Source organism: Sceloporus undulatus, chromosome 3 (assembly GCF_019175285.1).
Source record: "Sceloporus undulatus isolate JIND9_A2432 ecotype Alabama chromosome 3, SceUnd_v1.1, whole genome shotgun sequence".
Lineage (NCBI taxonomy): Eukaryota > Metazoa > Chordata > Lepidosauria > Squamata > Phrynosomatidae > Sceloporus > Sceloporus undulatus.
Genome location: NC_056524.1, coordinates 166259495 through 166280532, shown reverse-complemented (window position 1 = coordinate 166280532; position 21038 = coordinate 166259495). Strand labels below are relative to the sequence as shown.

General features: G+C 41.5%; 1 protein-coding gene across 5 annotated transcripts in view; it reads left to right on the top strand.

Moving 5' to 3' along the window:
* Window positions 1–21038, top strand: part of JMJD1C (jumonji domain containing 1C) — a 176971-nt gene that overhangs the window by 65067 nt on the left and 90866 nt on the right. The window contains exon 1 of one of the 5 annotated variants that reach the window (XM_042459926.1): window positions 13787–13923. The exons of the other annotated variants lie outside the window; for them this stretch is intronic. The gene's annotated coding sequence lies outside the window, so the exon portion shown is untranslated. Of the gene's footprint in view, window positions 1–13786; window positions 13924–21038 lie in introns of those variants that run through there. 5 annotated transcript variants of the gene reach the window in all.

The window sequence follows — 21038 nt, the reverse complement described above, 5'->3', positions numbered from 1 at the left end:
TCTTTGATGATGATGATGATGATGATGATGATGATGATGATGATGATGATGATGATGATGATGATGATGATGATGATGATAATTTGTATCCCTTTGGAACATAGTGAACATAGTGTGAGTATTGATCTTGTGAATATTTTAATTTAAAACCAGAAAATTCCAATTCATTTCCTAAATTTGTTTGAGAAAGTATGGAAGCAAGAAATAGTAGTTGAACAAAAATGTTTCTCCAGAGGATAGAAAGCTATTGTTTAGTAGTTATAAATATTAATTTTAGACCCAGACACATTGCAGAACTCAGACAGTTGGGCATGAGAGAGAGGAGGATGAAGATTGGGTTTTGGGAGAGAATCTTGGTATTATACAGGATGTTATCACCTGAATTCTGGCACCTGTGAAGATTTACTAGTCTGTCCTTCCAATGACATTTACATTTGTGTATGTTTTTTTAACACTTTACAATATAGAATTGTCATAAAGAAATCAGAATACATTTTCAAAAGTGTGCTTTTCTGTTACAAGGAAATTACATACACGCTCACCAAAAAAGCAGTAGTGAATTCGCATGTTGCCTGTATTATCACTAATGATGCCTCCTTCCAGCAGCTCTTTCCACATGTTTTCACTTTAAAAGAAGTGAGGCATTGCATTTCTTTTGACAGTGAGATTTCTAGCTAAGAGATTCTGTGGACAGCACCCACAGAGTGCAAAACAGAGAATAATTATCCCAGTCCCTTTCTCTCCTTGCTCTATGCTGTGCAGCAGCAATAACAACAATGTCTTATCAGCTAGAATTACACCCAACCTGTGATGGAAGAAAAATGGGTGATCTGTTCTTTTTATGGGTGATAGTACTTGATCATTGCCATAAATATGTCCAAAGCACGGAGCCCACTGGATGTCCAAAAGCTCCTGGGGCTACAGAGATGTGAGATAAGAATAGTAACACCCTCTCCCCCACCTGGTTGCCATCTGTTGTTTCCTGGTCATGCTCAGCTTCTAGCCAGCTATATCAGCTGCTGTTTTCAGCCTTCACACTGCATTTTCTCAGTGCTCCTTGAAGCAGGTGGGTCTCCGTCTCCAGTGACTTGCTTGGGAAGTAGTTGGTGGTGTCTTGTAGGTTTTGAGTCTTTGAACAAGCAATTAATAGAGGAAGCTTGGCTGCATTTTTCAAAGTAAGGACAGGATCTAGTGATGGACTGCCACAGCAGAATCCAGTGTAACTGGGAGGGAGTGATGCCTACCTCAGTCAGAGTTCTTATTCCTAAGGTGCTTCCTAAACCAACTCTGGAAAGCTAGAAACCCCTTCATAGCCAGTTTTCAGTTTGTTTGTGGTGCTATAGAAGGGAGGAATAGAAAGTTCTACATAGTAGTCAATGTGAGATCAGTTCCAGGAAAAAAGTTGGGGTGAAGTGGGCAGAAATAAATAAATGGGAACCACTGGTTGAGTCAAGTTCAATGGAAGAGATTTGCATGGTTAGCACATGATGGTGGGAAGGTAAAAACAAGTGTATATAGGAAAAGGAGCCAGCATGGTATAGTAGTTTGAGTGTTGGGCTATGACTCTAGAGGCCAGGCTTTGAATGCCTACTTGGCCCTGGAAACCCACTGGGTGACCTTGAACAAGTCACACTGTCTCAGCCTTAGAAAACCAGGGAATAGGTTCATCTTAGATCACCATAAATCAGAAATGGTGAGCTGAATGCAGCCAAGGCAGATGCTGTTAATCTGGCTTCTCTGCAAGATTAGGTGATAGCGGGGAGCACCCTTCCTTTCCTCCTTATTGTCCTCAGTGGCACCCTAGGTACTGTGCATGAGTGGGTTGTTTACATGAAATCCAGGGCACTCTGTGCAAGCAGCACCACAACATAAAAGCATATTTTCAAGCTGAGCATGAAAATATGTAGAGTTCGCTTTTATCCATACGAAGTCTTGGAATGTATGCTCCGCGGATACAGAGGTAATTTGAAAGGTTTACTTTAGTAGGACCAACTTGCCTAGGGGTGACATGCTTGTCTGCTTACCTTGTTTGGCTTAATTGTAACTGTGATTGTTTGTTAACAGAAAAGCAGGATAGAAATAAATTATTGTTGTTGTTGCGTGTTCAAGTTAACCTAAAATGTGGCTCTGCTTAGCAGTATATTAACAGTTCCTCATTCAGTTTTCACAATAATATACAGATATGGACTAAATGATTGTAGGTGGTAGTGTCCTGAATTTTAAAATTTTAAAAGTTGCATTAAAGTAGAAATTACTTTTAAAGGAAGTGTGTATTTTTAATTTTCCTTTCTCTGCGTCTGTTATGCCATTAGTCTTCCAGAAGTGACTCACATTTTCAGTGCTGGCTGTCAGCCAACCTGCGGATAAAAGCCCTCCAGCTGGCTATCCATCTTGCTCTACACAAAGAGCAAAGGAGCTGCAGTGAAGCATTGCTGTTGGCAGTACAGAGCAGTTCCCTAGCAGAGTTATATATAAACACTTCCCACAATTTCTGTAGATGTTAATGAACAAACAATAGCACATGCAAGTAATGCTGCTCGATAAAAGTTCCTAAGAATTCCTTGGAGCAGAAAAATAGGTTTTTATTTTACTTCAGCTTTTTTCAGACTTAGGAACTATTTACTAAATCAAATGTGTTTTAAAACATTTTGCAGGGTGCTTAAAACTAAACTCATACTTCAGAGAATTTTCACTAATATATTACATGCTCAAATGGGAGAATCCGAAATATGTCTGCAAGCACTTTTTTTTTTTTTTCAAAATTAGAAATGGGTTAGGATCAAATTTTCTTTAACAAATGAAATCTGGGCTTTTGTTAGAACGTTTGAATCACATTGAATAACTGTTCTGTAAAACAGGGCACACTCTTAGCCGAAATACACTAGTTTGGTGGCTGTAAGCCAAGACAGTAATTGAAGGTCATGGATTGTTTGCTAAGTGCAGTTCTGTGTGCTGTCCTGGTCCATAGGGGAACTGGCATTGCCAAGAAACAAAGAGAGCTCTGTTTGTATTTTGGAGGGGGAAATGGTTATGGTATGGATTGCTTGGCAGTTAATGTCTGATGGTGAGATAAAACAAATGGTGGCTTAATGAAATAGTGTACTAAAATTCTGGAATTGTAAAAGAAGCTTGTCAGGTGTGAAAGTTTGTATACCTCAATATCTATCATGCTAGTATCATAAATAAACCGATGATGCAGTCACTTTCATTCTGTATTTAAAATATTTAGTTTTTGGTCACATGTACTTGTTACTAATTTTTGCTTAACATCTGCTGTAATTGATTGAAATGAAATAGCAATGAGCCAGCTCCATGACTGACTAACTCACATTCATGGGTTTAAATTAGAAAAGCTTTGTATTTATATCAATGAAAGTTTGACATTTTATTTTATTTTTTGTCTGCTCAAAACATACAGCAGGATGGACTGGCAGCATCCGGTATACTATCATTAGAGATGCTGTCTTTTAAATTTTTCTCATTTTTAAACAAAACCACCCAAAACCCTCAAAGTGAAAGCAAGCGGGTTGGACATAAATGTTGTAGCCATCCTTGTACTTCCATCTGCCTATAAACACTCAGGTGTTACCAAAGACCAATATGCCTACCATTACTGCATGTGGGAATAATTCAGCCTTTCAGATATTTTTGGCCTGTAATTTGCAACATTTATCACCATTGGCTGTGCTTACTAGGGCCACTTGAACTTGGAGCCCAGCAACATCTGGAAGGCCACATGATTCCTCCCTTGGGGTTATGAGATGACATGCTTAATCTCTTATGCATAGATCCTCCACCACATTGATAAACACTGTATAGTTAAAGTTTGTCAGCATCAGTGTTCTTCTTCGTGGTCTCTGCGAAGCACACAAACGGGTTACTCTGTGTCTGCGCAGCATTTCCAGATCCTACTGGAATCGCTAGGGAAGACTTTTTGGCAGTAGCTCCGCCCACCCTCTATATAGGCAGGAGGTCTTACCACCCTTTCTCAGTTCCTTTTGTCCGCCGCATAAGCAGCTTAGGAACCTCGTCAGGAATTGCTCCTTCCTTAGCTTTCGCTTTTGTCTTCTGCGTTTGCTCTGACTTCATTTTGCCTTTGACAACTCTTTTGGATTGTGATTTGGACGTGGTTTTGGACTCTGTTAACGGTAACAACTCGGACTCCTTGACTAGTCTCTCTCTTCGTCCCTTGGCTTTCTTGAAAATGTCTGCGCACTGTTTTAAGAAGTGCTCTTATTGTGGGACCAACATTCCGGCACTCAACAGACATTGTTTGTGCCTCCTCTGCCTGGGCGAGGGTCACGTCCCCGCTTCCTGCCCTCATTGCATGGCTTTCACTTCACAGGCCAGGAAGATGCGCCTCAGATCCATGCTCTACACGCAAATTTTGAGGCCTCCCTCCTTTTTTAGAGCCTCTGCCAAGGCTGTTGCAGCTAAGGGCAAGCTCTCATCTCTGGCTTCTGGGGTCCCTGCCAAGGCTACTGCTGCCGAGGGCAGTACCCCCTTGTCTCCTCCGAGCCAAAGCTATTGCAGCCGAGGGCAAACCCCATATGGATGTCTCTGAGTCCCAATCCCCAGACAAACCGAGGTTCTTTGACCAGGATGTGGCTGGCCACCCATCCTCATCAAAGCGGAGTAAGCCTTCTAAGTTCTCCAAACTGGACAAAAAGAAGTACAAGTCTAAGGACTCATCCCATCACCCCGCAAAAAAGCCTCGTGTTTCTGCGGACTTCGACACCGATCCTATACCGACGTGCCACCCCAGCCAGCCGACACCGACCTGGCTTCAGTACCGTGTGCCCAACCAGCACCTCTGACCCAGACGTCTCCCGGTCCCGACTCAGGTCCAGCCCAAAATGTCCACCTTCTTGCATTCCCTCGCCGATGCCTACCAACTTTCAGAGGGCAAAGAGGAAGCCTCCCCTCTCACCCACGGAGTGATCCCAGACTGAATCTCCCAGACTTCAGAAGTCGTTGACTTTGAGGATGAACAAGATTATGACACATCCTCTGTCATTCCTGAACCCACCAGACGGGACGTCGTCTTTGATCAAGTTATGGGTTCTTACTTCCTGCCTCTTGATCCGTCTGAAGTGCGTGGTGGCCGGTTCATCTCAACTTTCCAACCAGTTGAACCCACCTTGCCTCCACCAAGGTCATCTGCTGCATCCATTCCATCTCGATCTCGCCTCTCCTCCGTCTCCCAAGTGGAATCGGCCCATCCTGTGCAGTCGACCTCTTCTATCTCCTTGCAAGTCTGCCCTTTGTTGCCAATACCGATAGCCTCTCAGGCCCTCTCGGCCCGGACCAGAACCAGATCACTCTCCGTTGAATCCGCGAACCACTCCATTTCGGATTATGCCTGGCCTCTCCAGCCACGCTCTCTGGCTCTTCTTGAGATGCCCTCCTCTTCGAACGACATCTTCTCCTTTTAGGAGCAGACGATTCAGATGGGCAAAGCTTTGAACATCGAGGGCCTCCATGCAGACTCTCAGGCTCTCGACCCTATTGATGAAAGGGTTCACGACAAACTTCCAACTCTGTTGCATTTCTCCCTTCCATGTCCAGAACTGCAAAGAGTTTTTGGCCCACTTTGTCTGTGGCCCAGGCTTCCACCAGGAAATTGGATAATCTCTACCGTATTTCACTCTCGGAAGAGATCTAGCTTTTTGAACATTCTCGCCCTAACTTGGCAATCATGGAAGCCTCCCAGGTCCACTCGACCCCAAAGACGGCTCTGACCCCCAATGACAAAGACAGTCGTAAGCTTGACTCCATAGCACGAAAGTCCTGCGCCTCCGCAGTCTTGGATCGTAACATCCAAAACTATTCAGCGTGCATGGCTGCCTACCAACAGCAGCTTTGGGAAAAAGCTCTTCCTTTTTACAAAGACCTCCCTGAGGACAAGAGACGGACGGCCATGGCCATCCACGCAGAGGCCCACACATTGGCCTCGCACCAGATTTCAGCAGCCCGACACTCTGCTGACTGTGCCTCCCAACAGCTTTCGGGCTCCTTGGCCTTCCGATGCCATTCTTGGCTCAGGTCTTCGGACCTCACGCCTCAGGCCAAACAGGCTATTGAAGAGCTCCTCTCCGATGCCACGGGACTCTTCCATAAAGAGACTGATGAAAAATTTGATTTCAAGAACAAAATGAAGAACACGGCCTGTAAATATGGTATGTCTTCTTCCTCCACCTCTCGTTCTCGTTTTTCTCAATGTCACTCAGGATGGTAAAGATCCCCCTACCCTCCCAACCAGGGTAGATCCAACCAGTCCTTGGACTATCAGCAACAGCAGTTCCCATCCCAACAAAAAGGAAAGCACCAGCAAAAACAGAAATACAAGCCCTTCCACAAAAATAAAAACTCAGAGCTGTTTCTAAAGTTCCCCAGTGCACTCTGTTCTGTCAACCCACCTCGGGGATCCCCTGGCCCACTTCCACCACGCTTGGGCCTCCATAACATCTGTTTCCTGGGTGCTCTCCATTGTCTGTAGGGGTTATGCTCTGGAGTTGCAATCTCCTCCCCCAAGCGGTAACATCCTCACCACCCTCCCCTCAGAAACCTTTCCTAACGAAGGGCACTCCTTGTTGCAAAAAGGGGCCATTGAGCCCGTTTCTCCATCCTGGACCCGACACTGTCTATTTTCCAGATATTTCATTGTGTCCAAAGACACAGGTGGCCTCCATCCCATCTTGGACTTGAGTTTCTTAAGCTCTATCATGGCCTACAAGCATTTCCATATGGTAAACTTGGTTTCCATCTTGCCTTTCCTGCAGGAGTCAGACTGGTTCGCCACCTTGGATCTTCGGGATGCCTATTTCCACATCAGCATCTGAGAAGACCACCAGGACTTTGTTGCCTTCTCTGTCGGCCCCGACTGTTTTCAATACCGAGTGCTTCCCTTCGGACTCTCCTCCGAGGGTTTTCATGAAGTGCATGGCGGTCGTAGCCGGAAACCTCCACCAACAAAACATCATCATCTTTCCTTACTTGGACGTCTGGTTGTTCACATCAACGTGCTCAAGATGCTAGCAGTTCAGAAGGCACTCAAAGCCTTCAAACCCTCCCTGCAGAACCAGGTTGTCCGCCTCCTCTCGGACAACACGACCGTGATGTATTACATCAACAAGCAAGGCGGTACCAGTCAACCACCCTTCTCGGCCACATCCTCCAAATCTGGAACTGGTGCATCCGAAGGCGGATCACCTTGCAAGCCATACATCTCCCCGGAGAAGAGAACAAACTGGCAGACAAATTGAGCAGAGCTCCATACTCTTGTCACGAGTGGCAACTAAATCCTCAAGTCGCCCTTCGCCTGTTTTCTCGGTGGGGAACCCCAGACGTCAACCTTTTTGCCTCCCATCTCAACACTTAGTGCAACCACTTCTGTTCCAGGATCCCTTCACCTCGGTCCTGAGGGGATGCCTTTCTCTTCCAGTGGTCCGGCAAAATGTTCTATGACTTTTCCCCATTTTCTCTCATCATCAGAGTGGTAGCAAAGCTACGAATGGACAGATCTGATGGGATCCTGATCACCCCTTGGTGGCCAAGACAGCTGTGGCTAGCCCCGCTTCTCCACCTGTCCCAGAACCACTTTTGGCCTTTACCTCTCCGTCCCAACCTTCTCATTCTTCCCGACGGTTGGTTTCGCCACCCCGATGTGGACACTCTCCGTCTCGTGGCGTGGAGGATGCTGCCCTGACCAGGCTCTTAGTACCAGTCCAAGAAATCATTTTGGCTTCCCAAAAGCCCTCTACTCAGCACTCCTACACCTTCAAGTAGGAATTTTTTTTGGAGCGGGACTCGAAGTCACCATCTCTGTTGTCTTGGGCTTCCTCCACCACCTCTCGGCATCTGGACTTTCCATCTCATCCTTAGAATGCTACCTCGCGGCCATTTGTGCACATTTTCAATTCTCCGGCCGCCCATCCTTCTTCACTGACCCGCTTGTGAAGAATTTTTTCAAGGGGCTTGCCAACCTAAGAGCGCCGGCAGTGATCCCGATCCCTACTTGAGAGTTCCAGCTTGTCTTAACAGCACTTGGTACTTCACCCTTTGAACCTCTGGCTTCCTGTGACCTCAGGCTCCTCACCTGGAAGACAGCTTTTTTGATAGGCATCACCTTGGCACGCCATGCCAGTGAACTCTGTGCCCTCCATACGGATTATCCGTACTTGAAATTTTTCAATGACAAAGGTTGTGTCCACCTTTCATCTCAGTCAGGACATCATTCTCCCGACGCTAGCCCCGAACCCGACCACCAACACCGAGCTTTGGCTCCACTATCCTGATGTCAGGCGGGCACTAGCCCTCTACCTTGACAGGACCGCGTCCTCTCATCATTCCCCCAGACTTTTCATCTGCCATTCCAACCCCAAAATGGGGCTTCTGATCACACCACAGTGTTTCTCCAAATGGGTGACTTCCACAATCCTTCTCTCTCATGAGATTTTTGTGAAGACTCCACCTGCTCAAACTCAGGCCCACTCCACCAGGGCGGTAGCTTCATCTTCAGCCTTTCTCTCCGAAATTCCCTTGGAGGACATTTGCAAGGCTGCGGTGTGGTCACAACTTCTGACCTTCATCAAACACTACAGACTTGATTCCAGACACCGACGTGAAGCAGCCTTTGGCAGAGCTGTTCTCCTTTCCGGAATGCACTAAAGTTAGTTGGCACTTGTCAAACATGACACTCACACTGTTTCCGGTTTAATAATGTTTTATTGCCAGGACACTCCCTCCTCCACAATGGGAAAAGCTTGCCAGTCTAACCCATTTGTGTTCTTCACAGAGACCACGAAGAAGGAGGACAGGTTTCTTACCTGTAACTGTAGTTCTTTGAGTGGTCATTTGCGAATCCACACAAATCCCGCCCATCCTCCCCTCTGTCATGTCCTTCTCTCTTCCTTGTCTGCTCTTATGGCGGACCATTTTTGGAACTGAAATGTTGCGCAGGCGCAGAATAACCCATTTGTGTGGATTCACAGATTATCACTCGAAGAACTACAGTTGCAGGTAAGCAACCTGTCCTTAGCCATAGTTACTATTGATGTGTCCTCTTAACCATAGCTGTTACAATACAGGAGATGAAATAGAGAAAATCCTGTGAATAATGAGAGCTTATTTATTTTCTTTCTGATTATAAGAATATGCAGAACATGATATGAGCATTAAATAGAATTCAGCATTTGAAGCATGAATTACTGTCAGATTGTTTTGGGAGGCAATAGGAAAAGTAAATATCTAAAACTTCTTGTTGTGTTTCATGGCCAATGAGGATGTGGAAAGATTCAGTAGCTCTGACCATATAAACAAGTCCCCCTTGAGCTCTAACAAAATCTTATATTTTTAGCAGAAGTATGATTATGCTGGCTACTAATAATCTGCCTGAATGCTATTTATAAAGATGTCTGGATATGCAGACGTGCCTGCTCTACAGTCAGTTGTAATGATTTGTGTTTTAACACATGTTTGCCTTGGCACTATAGAGAAATCAACTGCTTTGCCACCACTATACTAGCATCTTTCTGCAGCAGAGAGATAACATCACAAAGCTATTGTTATGTCTCATTGTGATAGTTTAAATATTCTGTGTTAGCTGCCCAGTTTAGACGCTATGTGAAACAAAAAATAGATAATAAAAGCCATAATCCCCACACACACACAGTAATATATAGTACTTTTTATACTGCTCCAAATGCTTTGACCTTGCTTCAGCACTATAAATAAGACAGACAAATCTTATTTTTCTTAAAGGGCTGAGCTGAGAGTGTAGGACAACTTAGTGCCTGAGCCTGGGATTCAAAGCCTATGCTTTTAATAACTGTGCTACAGTAGCTCCCATTTTATAGACTGAATTGTAGTTTAGTCATTCTTAGAGTAGACCAGCTAAAGTCAATAGGACTTACAATGCTTGTATAATTATGAGCACGTATGTTTTGGTTGTAGCCTACTGAAATACAGTATACTCATTTTCAAATGTATACCCAGATTTCAAAGCCGAAGCCATTACCTTCTTTGTGATGTATAGAAATTAAAAGAGCATACTAGTGCATTCATTCTCATTGTTACAGAATTAACGTTAAATATCTTTAAGTGTGGAACATTGGATGCAAACATGTCATATAAGTAGCCGAAATGTATTGACTTGTGGCATCTCTTCTCAGAGTGACAATTTTGAAAGTAAATCTCACAGATTAAGAATATTTTCTGCTTGCAGTACCTTCTTGCCTTTCTTAAATTGCAGTGTTTTTCTTTTTTACTGATACAGTACAAAGTTGAAAATGTTGCTCCAGTGTAGATTTTGCTGATACTTTTGGTAGGAGGAAAAACATTCAGCCCCAAAGACTAAAGTTATTAGTTCTACAGAAGCTCCATATGGGGTATACTAATTTGATTTCATTAACTCTACTTTGCTTAGCAGCATTGCAGTCCAGTTAATCTCTTCTTATTAAGGCACTAAGCAATTCATCTCTGACATTCCTGAATCTTCCTACGTTCAAGGGTAACATAGGTGAATTGTGCAGCTACAGGGTACAATAAACTAGGATGTTTTTCATTACTCTTCAGTTACATTTAACGTACAGTTCTATTCCTGAATGTTCTGTTCATCTGAATCACTTTGGTTTCTTTTTAAGTTGCGTGATATTTATATTTGTTACTATAATATGTATCAATCAGTCTTTTTAGAAGAGCTGGTTCTTATTGTACTGTTTATGTTAGGTTTACAGTGGCCCTTAACAAATTAGCATTTCCAGAATTTATTAAAGGTTTTTGAAGTCCATTGCTGTTTGCAAGTGACTATTTTTAATTAGCCTGTGATTTCTTTCACATTGGTAACATCTCACTTTTACACAATCAGTCTTCACTGTCTTTTCAGAACCAAGTCTAAAATAGTGACCTTTCTAATTAGATTGCTGCCTCTTCAATAAATTTGACACCCGAAACATCCTAAAAATGTGCCTGTCAATTTCTGCTAAGTTTTCCGAGCAGATGTTTGGGAAATTAAGGAACCTTCAGATCTTGTTCTCTGGATGCCTATTAATATTGCTCCTTTTTTCTGTGCCAGCTACCAGTGTAAAGTCTTAACAGTGGATGCTGACAATTACAGTACTTTTGTATTTTGGGGGCCTGAATGCAAATAAATTCAACAGAAGGATCCCTTTCGTAATTATGAATTCTTTATCAACATCTTATAGACAGGCAGACAGATAGGACATTACTCTGCCATGTATACCCACTCAGTGATCTTGGGCAAGTCACTCTTTCTCAGCCTCAAAGGAAGGCAATAGCATATTCTCTCTGAATAAATATTGCCGAGATCGTATGATAGATTCTTACACATATCAGAGTCTATAAGTCAGAAAAGACTTGAAGGCAGCACCGGTGTTCTTTTACCTATTCCTTTAGAGCACTCTGCATTTTCTTAGATGTATTCTAATTGTTTTCATTATCTTGCCACATCTCAGTTGTGTCACTCAGTCTGTTATGGTCACTCTTTGCCACAATGCCAATTGGTCTTATTTCACCATATGATTTTACATTTTTGTATATCAAAAATTTAGCACTATAATGTAGTAATAGTTGTGTGGAATTGCATGCTGCTTTAAATGAGTGTATTTGTGCATTCATAATTTATAAAAGGAGATGTAGTAGAAATCCAGCATTCTAACAATTTAAAAACTATAATCTAACAGTTCCCAATTCTGCCATCCTTGTACCTCCATTTGATAACATAGAGGGGATACAGATGGGCGGCTTTATGCCGCCCATCTTTTCCTCTCATTACCGCTGCGCCAACCGCACCGCACAGCACCGACGTGCTGCCTAAAAAGAAAATACCTAGAGCTGCTTCTTTTTAGGAGCACCATAATGGTGCTCATGCACCTTAACACCGCCACTTCTGGCGAGTGCCATTTAGGCGCATGGATGCTTGCGCATCATCTTTGCGTGCCCTGTATGGGCAGGGCCACAACAAGATGGCACCAGTGCTGCTAGCAGGGCTGGGCGTCCCTAAAATCGGCCCCAGCACAGAGCTTTGCGCCAGTCTGTATCAGGCCATAGACAAAAGACCAGTTGTGCCATTTTTGTCAGATTTACTATAAGAACATACTGTATATATTCGACTATAGGTCGACCTATGTATGTCAAGGTCAACTTTTTGGGCCAAAAATGTGGATTTTCATATGACCTGTGGATATGTCGAGGGTCGGACTTAAGGGGGCAGCCCAACTGGGGAAAGACTACTGGTGATAGCTCTCCCTTCCCAACCTGTCCTCAGCTGGCCTTTCCCCCATGGAAGGAGCCTAGCTGGGGAGAGGTTGTGGGGCAGTCGCTTACCCTTCCCAGTGTCTCCCCAACTGGGCTGCCAATTGCGGAGGCTTGGTCAAAGGATCTATTGTCCCATGCCTAAGTCTACCCAAGATTTTGGAGGCCATTTTGGGGCAAAAATTTCTCTGCTTGTTGTCGAGTATATACAATAATTAAAATTGTTTTTGTTGTTGTGTGCCTTTGTTTCTAACTTATGGCAATCTTCAAGCAAATCTATCACAGGGTTTTCTTGGCAAGGTTTGTTCAGAGGAGGCTTTGTTTCTGCTTTCCTCTGAGACTGAAAGAGTACGAGTTGCCCAAAGTCACCCAGTGAGTTTTCATGGTCAAATGGGGATTCAAACCCTGTTTTCCAGAGTCATAGTCCAGTGCTCAGACCACTACTACACTATGCTGACCTTCAGGCCCCTAGGCCACTTGTGTTCTTCAGTCATATAGTATCACATCACATTACTTGTCTTGGGTAATTAGGCAAAATCAGCCTGTTGGACTACAGACTTTATGTTCAGTGGGACAAAGAAAGCTCCTTAACTGTTTTTAAAAGCTGTTGAAATGTTAACACTTGTATTCAGAAATTCAACTTCCTTTTTAATCTCTTCTTAACCCCATTTTCAACATATATTAAAGTTTTGTTACATAAATAGTTGAATTTAAACTTGATTGTGTAGTTTAAAATAACACCCTTTATCCCAGTTGAATAATTTACTTTTCCATTTTTGATTCTCTACTGCCTGTAATCCCTATTAACTTCACACTGACATTGTATTAAACTAACACATAGCTGAGTTATTTCCAGTTGTAAATATCCTTCTCTCCCTGAAAGGAGCTTGGAGAACTAGTCAGTTCCAGAGCAATTTAAAATGCACTTTGGCTTTCCCTGGATTACTCTTCTGTTCATAATGAGACTTTAAAGAGTTAACAGATCCTACAGTTTATGTGAAAGTAGCAGTTAAAACCATATTGCAATATAAATCTTAGAACTTAATTTCCATTGGGCAGGGAAAGGAATAAGGAGGCAGTGAACTACTGCATTATATAAATGGGTTCTTTCTCTTTATGGCTATAATTTTATGCAGTTTTACTTCAGAGTAAGTTCACTGAAATTAGTGGGACTTTGTTTTGCGTAGATTGGCAGAGGATCATCTTCAAGTAATTCAGGAAAGTGGAAACCTGATATCTGCATTTTCTGTACATGGGTATCAGACTTGAGCTGTCAGTCTCTCCTTTAGTCTGGCTTTGTCTGTAGTTAAAATTATGACCCATGCTCTCTGGCCAGCCCAGCCAAATGAGTAATCAGTAATGTGACTCGTGCTGGAAGTGATTCCATCACCACCTGTGACGGGGGGATTAGTTACAGTTCACAGAGCACCGCCTCTTCCCTTCTTTCAACATGTCATAGGCAGAGGAATAGCTTCTCTTTTTGGTGTCTGTTCTGTTCTGAGCCAGTGTACATGCAGACGAAAAAACATCACTCCAGACATTTTCTCTCCTGTGGAATGTTAGCTGATGGCTCCTTTGTGTGATTTGAAGACTGCTTTGTTATATAAGCAACCTTGGCAGAAATTGTTATGACCTAGATCTGGGAGCTGGGTAAGTGCTTCAGTTGCAGATTTCTTCGTTGTTCACGCGCACACGCACACAGAGAGAGAGAGAGAGAGAGAGAGAGCGCGGTGGACATAGAGAGTGGTTATCTGGGCAGCAAGCGGGGGGGGTGGGGGGGGGGGGGGGGGGGGGGGGTCCCATTTTGTGAAATTGCTAGGTTAAGGGCTAGACTTTGCCCTCCCCCAAAAAAAACTACCATACATAATATTTTTGGAACTGTAGTTAGTGCTGCTACTTTAAAGCTAAATTGATTTCAGAAACATCCTGTTATGGGAGGAAATTTAAAAAATGAACGGCAGTTGGATTTAAAATATGGTTTGTTTTGTAACTATATCGTGATTTATTTCTAAATATTGATTATGTTAATAAAAATCTGTTAATCAACTCAGCAATATGCATTTAGTTGTCAGAGTACCTTTATAGCAGAACTATGTCAAGCCACACACCCTGCTGCTCTTTCTTAATATGTTTTCAAGATTCAGATTATATTGTTTCTCTTAGCGTCAACATTTCTTAGGATACAATTTTTAAATCCTGTTCACTAGACTTTTCAGGTTTTTAAATCATTCTTATCTTGGATGCTACCAAAGTATAACTAAGTATAGAATTTATAATAACCAGTTTTAAATGTTTAAAACCACTGTAAAATTTTTAACAATGCATCAGAAAATAATTAGTGAAAGCTTACAAGTTTCTGAACAGGTTGTACAGTTCAGAATGAATTGTGTGCTCTGCAATAATGTATGTATATTTTCTCTGACAGATAGGAAATCAAAATGGTATAGTGATGTCTCTGTCTCTCCCTCCCTCTCTCTGTAATGTATGTTGGAGTGGGGAGAGGGACTGAGCAGCTGAACTCTGCTAAGAACTCTTACTCACTTTAAAAAAACATGCCTTTCAGAGAAGGATCATCTGGTCTGTTTTTTCTCATGTGAATGGAATTTAGTACTGCATGGAGACCAAAACAAGACACAGTTGTTCTGAGACTGCCTAAGTATAACAAGAGGCTCTAGCAGTAATGCATCTTTATCCCACTAGCAGTTTGTGTTTGCGTGATTTGCATGCACTAATTCCCCTTTTTGTGAATAGAAAGCTAATTCTAAGCTAGGACCTTCTTGCCTTTTCAACATTTTTGCAGTAAGATTAAAAAATAGTTTGTAGCCAGTATTGGTTCAGTGTTGAGGGTTCACTGTGTATTTCTGAAGCTATGGAAGTACTGTTAAATGCAGATTAGTAGTAGGCCATCTTGATTAACTTTGTTCATACTGAAGTAATTTTTAAGAACCCAGGTGCAGAATAAGGCAGAGCGCAAACCTATAGACATTTTAGTTTGTTTATAAAGAAAATCGTACACCATAATTTATTTTGCATTAGAAGGGGGCTGTTGAATTTGATGCAAAGACTAAACACATGGTATTTGCTTTAAAATATTTTACTTCTAACGTGGCCAGTAATGTTCTCAAACTGGAAAATATTGAGTGTGTTGAGGCACAGTTACTGCATATAACTGACAATAACAATACATGGTGTTTATATTCTTTGAAATGTTTTGTAAGCCATTGTTGCTTTAAAAAGAAAGTCTTCCGTTTAATTTCTTTTTGTTGTGAGATTCAAGCCTGTGCATAAACAGCCATTGTTACCACTTAAGTTTTCAAATCCACTGGGGTTTGGTTCCAGGATGCCCCATGGATGCCAAAAATTGATTAATACTCAGTACTGTTAAAATAATGACATAATAAAATGGTGTCCCATATTAAAAATGGCAAAATTAAGTTATGCTTTTGGAATTTATATTTGCTTTTTAAAATTTTCAAGCCATAGGTGGTTAAATCCATAGATATGGAGGGCCAACTGTATTCAAATTAGTGATAATCTATGCTTACAGTTTCTATTTAAAGGCAATTGATGAATGCACATCTTTAAAACTAGTCAGTAGAAACTCAGCTTTCAGTAATGATTTTCCTAATTATGTCTAAACATACCAGAATTTTAATTTCTACCTTAACCAGCGTTACCTTTTGTTTAACGCTACTCTCAGGATACTTTGATCTTTGCAGAGAAAGGAAGGTGAAGGAGGTTGGTCTTCTAAAGAATATGTTTTTCACGTTAAGACGTAACTTAGATCTCATGGAAAACACAGAACAGCTGGTTGATTTGTTTAATAATCCTATATCATCAAAATAAACTGAATGTATTGGATCTAGACATGTCAATGCTTAGGGAGGGACTATTGAGATCATAGCTAGCTTATTATAACCCATTTCTTTCAGTGAGTTTGCTGTATGCTTCAATACAGTTAGTCTTTCCTTTGTTTTTATTTTATTACTTATAAAGCTTTCATTTCCAACAAATTCATCTTAAAACACTATAAATGTAGTGGTTAACTGTTATAGCATGTTCATTGTATATGTGATATTTGCTGCGGGGCACTTCAAATATTTTTAAAAGCATAGCAAAGAAATTAGACAAAAATTATAAGCATATTTGTATAAATTTTAATGGCCTAAAAACCATAAAGACACCAGATCTCTCTGATCTTGGAACTACATGAGTGAGCCCTAGTTAACACTTGTATGCGAGATCCCCAAAGAATATGAAATACAGTATTATAGGCTGTGTTTCAGAGGAAAGAACTGGCAAAACCACTTGTGTGAGGGGTTGGTTTTTTGTTTGTTTGTTTGTTTTTTGGCCTAAGAAACCCTATGAAATTCAAGGGGTCACCATGGAGGGATACAGACTGCCCTTTTGGGGCGGCCTTCAGCCGCCCCTTTGCGCCATGTATTGGGGCCAGGGCAGCCACAGCGGCAGCCCAAAGGCCCCAATCCAGCAGTTTTCAGGACCAGGGAGAAGTGGCAAAATGTTGCTTCTCCCTGGTCCCAAAAAGGGGTGTCTTTGGAGCTTCGTGCCCCAGGACACCCCGGGGAGCCACTGCCAGGAGAGAAAGGGGCCTCTTGGCCCCTTTTCCTTGGCTTCATTCCCGCAGCTGTTTGGTAGCTGCAGGAATGAGGCACCCCCCAAGAAGGAGCTCTGTTTCAGAGCTCCTTCCAGCGCCGCTTTTAGGCCGCCACAAATGGCCTGACATGGTGTGAAGACGTCATGCCCGCACTGTGCCATTTGGACACGGTGCAGCCGTGACATCATAATGGTGGCGCCCGTGTACACAGGGTGCCCACATTATGGCGCCTGCAGTACGTATTAGGGTTAGGGAGCGTGTAGATGGTGCGCGCTCCCTAACCCTAATATCGGTGCTGGTACACAGCTTTTGGCAGTCTGTACCATACTCATAAATCGACAGATGACTTGAAAGTGCGCACAGACATACACACAGAGATTTTCTTTTCAGGAAACCACAAGCTTCTATTTCCTTTCCTTTCTTTTTTTTAAAAAACATATTTTATTTTTGAAAGTCTGGCAGGTAAATGACTAGAAGACTTGCCACCCACTTGTTACTGCCCTTTCCCATAGCTGCTCAAGCGTCTTAGATGTCATGAAGTGCTGGAGGAGAGGTGACTTTGAATAGAATATTGGAAACTGCAGGTCATGAAAGATCAGATTATCTGTGCGGGAAAACTACAGAAGTTCAAATGCTTTAGTGGAAAACATCTGAACAATTGAAGAACCTTTGGGGACTGAGGGCAGGCTGGCTGTGGCTGTGGCTGTGGCCAACCTATTCAGAGAGAAAAGAGTATGTGTCTCTGGGGCCCATGGGCTCTTTGAGTTTTGTGTACTGACTTCAGTTAACCAGCCAGATTTTTGGCTAAAGATCTCTAGTTGTTCTTTAATTGGCACACAAGCTTTCCAGTAACAAAATACTTCAAGAAGATTTCTGTGTTGTGTCAAGCAATAGAGTATATAGAATAAAGCAAACATACTATATGAGGGAAATACATTTAAAATAAAGTCAGCCTAGGCAGTTGAGTTCAGCGTGTACCTATGTAAGATAAAATAATAGCAATATGGACTTTGTTTTCAAAGTGCATTAAGTAGCATGGGTGTTTTCCTATATCTTGAGATTATTTCCAGTAAAAACTAGCTTTAGCTGTCAAAGTCTGCCAAGGGAGGGAAGCATATATGCTTTGGGGTGTGTCACTGCAAAACTTCTGCCAATACCCCCCCCCCCCCCCACACACACACACACACAACAAATGTGATACCCAATGTGATCCTTCATTTGCACATGTGGGCATCAGTTCAGTGAGACAATTAAGTGAATGTGTTTTTGTGCAATTATAAAATGAATTAACTGTGTTTGTTTGCATGATGTTAGCGGTAGAAGCTGCTGGAACAGCTGGGGAGAGTAAAGGTTCAATTTAATATGGTAGAAAATCAGGTCTTTAAAATAGTTGGGAACAGTGTGGTTAACAAAGACTCATTAGCTGCAGCTGTGTTTTGGTTTTTTTTTTCCTTTTCTATTTTGTTTGCCTCAATTTCCTTCTACCTTTATAGAGCCATATACTGACAGCACATTTGCCTTCCCAAGAGCAGTGTAATCAGTTTATTTGGCTTGCAGCCGCAAATTTCTATGTTCTTGTGGGGTTTCCATGGTAACATTTCAAAATTGTTACTGTTGTTTATCTTTGCACTCTTTCTGTATCTTTTGAAGCCGAATGTGAATTATTGTGGTGTATAAATTAAAAAACAGACAAGGCACAGGAACACTTTACCTATCTGGTTCGTAGTCAACGCCGGTGGTTCTCTGTTTGCTGGACATTGATTTGCCCAACCAGATTCCTGCTCTCACTTCTTTCATTGATAACAACCATTTGTATGTGTATTACTCCTTATGAAATCCTAAAATAAGCATACCTGGCGAGCTAAGCAGTTAATACAAACAAATCCTTTGTTGTCAGAATGTTTATACTATAAGAGTTTACTAAGTATTGTCAGTAAAGGAATTTAGAGAAACCAAATTAACAGCTACTAGTAATGTATGTATGAAACATGCTAACACCTGTCGACTGGTAAATTCTATTCAGTATTGCAGAAATTGACAAAAACCTCATTTAAACTGGAGATTAAAATATATTTTCTTTGTCCTGCTTGCAATATGTTTTTTTAAACCTCTGTCCTTCAGGAAATTCCAGCACACATGTTGACGCGGTGCCCGCACGCCGCCACAAACATGAGCCCCATTACTTCTTATGGGGCTCAAGCATGGGGGGCGGTCTGGAACGGATCCCCCATGTTAAAGAAGGAACCACTGTACTTAATGCTTTTGCCCAGCCTATTACTGTGTTTCTCTATGTCTGATGCTCGCATTGTTTTCTCATTGCTCAAACTATTTTATGCTTGGAGCCATTTTAGTCTGATATATTGATATGGAACACTGCTATGACACAGTATGATGCAGAATGGATGGATCTTACTGCTAGAAGTTGGCAGACTTTCTGGAAAGGAGCTGTACATATTAATAGTGAGAGCAAGTGATTAAGCCACATCCGTAGGGTGGCCCATTGGAGTGGTGAAAGAATAATAAACTCATGGAGCAAAGAGATTTCCTAAAGGAAGCCTTTCTTATAAAGCTGTCATTTTTAATTTCGAGAACAAAACCTGTAACATTTTATTTTATTTTTTAATAATTATGTTTATTTAATTTTTTAAAAAAGCAATGTGCAAAAATATACAAAATACATACACATGCAAAACTTACCAAAAATAATCATACAAAACATCTATATCTTCACACTAATAGCAGTCCCCTTCCCAATCACTATCATGCCTTCCTCCACACACCAAAACATATTTATGACATAATTATAACCCATTATCCCCCTTCCCCCCCATTTAAAATTAAGACATCTCACTTCTCACAGAATATTTCATTAAAATAATTGTTAATACTTCTTGTGTTAATCCACTTACCCTTTATTTACTTTTTTACTTTTTAACCTTGAAATACATACTATTGTTTATCTTCTTTAACTTCAGTACTTCTTTGCCCTCATTAACCAACTTTGCTTTCTACATTTAAATTATGAAATATAGTGCGCCCGTGTCATACGCGGCTTTCAGCTTACACTGAAAGCTGCACGCCAGAAGAGGCAGTGGCACGCAACGGATCCCCGTGTAAGGGAAGGGCCCACTGTACTTATTCCACTAACTAGTTTTTGAAACCATAGCTAGTCACTTGTTGATTTCTTGACCAAATTGCTAAAAAAAATTCCATTTCAACAATCTCTACTAATTTATCTGCCTGTTCCATATAATCTGGCAATGCTTGTGATTTCTAATTTGCAATTGCCAAATACCTGGTTAAGTTACAATATTTCTTTATCTTTTTGTCTTCACCACTAACCAAATTTAACAAGGCTAATTCTAGTTCAAGAGTCATTTTAACTCCTATAATCCTTTGTATCCATTGACTAACTTTAAACCAATATTTCTTAATTCTCTCAACTCCACCACATATGGAAAAAAGAGCCAGATTTTTCTTCACATTTCCTGCATGTGTTATTATGTCTCTTATATATTTTGGTGAATTTCACTGGAATAATATGCCATTTGTACATCATCATGAATGTGTGAATCTTGGGCCTTTTATCCAAATATTTCCCCATTGACCCATTCAAATATTATGCCCCAATTTTTGGGAGGGACTTAGCCTGTCTTTACATTCATTCCAAACTCTTCAGAGAGATCTTCCTATTGCATGTTATTAAACTCAGTATTAATTTTAACTTTACCATACCATAAATACCCATACCAAGCTATTATTAGTTGTAACATTTTAGAAAGTAAACCTCACTAGCTGAAATGGAAAGCAGTGAAGGGTCCAGTGTAAAAATATATCATAAGCCAATTTGTATATTCCTATTGTGTGTAATTATCATAACTGAGAGATTGTCCTGAATATGATTGCATCTCTGACCCTTTTATGGTTGTTGCTCCCCAATCTCTATTTTGATACTTTAATATTTCAATACATTTTTATGTTAGAGACTTCCCTTTTAAATCCCTCTTGATAAGAAGGTATGCTGTGTACACAGAAACATACCTTAAACCACACTGCCTAAAGCCAATTAGAAACATGGACAACTGTATTTTTTTCTTTCTTCTGGTTGGCAAAAACAACATAGAAAACAAGCAGGACTTTCTCTTTTCCC